Genomic DNA, 681 nt, shown 5'->3' on the forward strand with positions numbered 1-681 from the left:
TCATTTTAGATACCAGAATGCAAAAGCTTCTTTCCAAACGCAGATATTAAGTCTGTGACTTAATCTAGTGGTTAATTAACTGTTTTTACAAGAAGCACGTAAAATAGCAAAGGAGTCTGTTCTTTGGTAAGCTATGAGGAATGAGGTAAAGCAGTACTCAACTACATGGTGTAAAAATCCAAGTTGTTCAGATATTTCTAGCTTGCTTTTTCCAGTATTCTCTACAGAACAGTTAAATGTGCAGCATCTGTTACTATTTATACTTTGAGGAGTGTTTCCTGCACTGTGGGCTTGATTTGGGCATCTGTGCCGCTCAGTCAAGGTTGGTAAGCTATGAGGAATGAGGTAAAGCAGTACTCAACTACATGGTGTAAAAATCCAAGTTGTTCAGATATTTCTAGCTTGCTTTTTCCAGTATTCTCTACAGAACAGTTAAATGTGCAGCATCTGTTACTATTTATACTTTGAGGAGTGTTTCCTGCACTGTGGGCTTGATTTGGGCATCTGTGCCGCTCAGTCAAGGAGTTCTCAGGGACCACACGGAAGTCTAAAATTTTATTTGGTGGAAAAGGAGAATATGTGTAAAATATATAAAATATAATAAAACTTAAAATAATTAAAAACTAATTAAGAATGGAAATATATAACTTTTAAAAAAGATAAATGCTGTAACCTCTGTAA

The sequence above is a fragment of the Buceros rhinoceros genome, unplaced genomic scaffold, assembly GCF_000710305.1.
Source record: "Buceros rhinoceros silvestris isolate BGI_N320 unplaced genomic scaffold, ASM71030v1 scaffold9034, whole genome shotgun sequence".
Lineage (NCBI taxonomy): Eukaryota > Metazoa > Chordata > Aves > Bucerotiformes > Bucerotidae > Buceros > Buceros rhinoceros.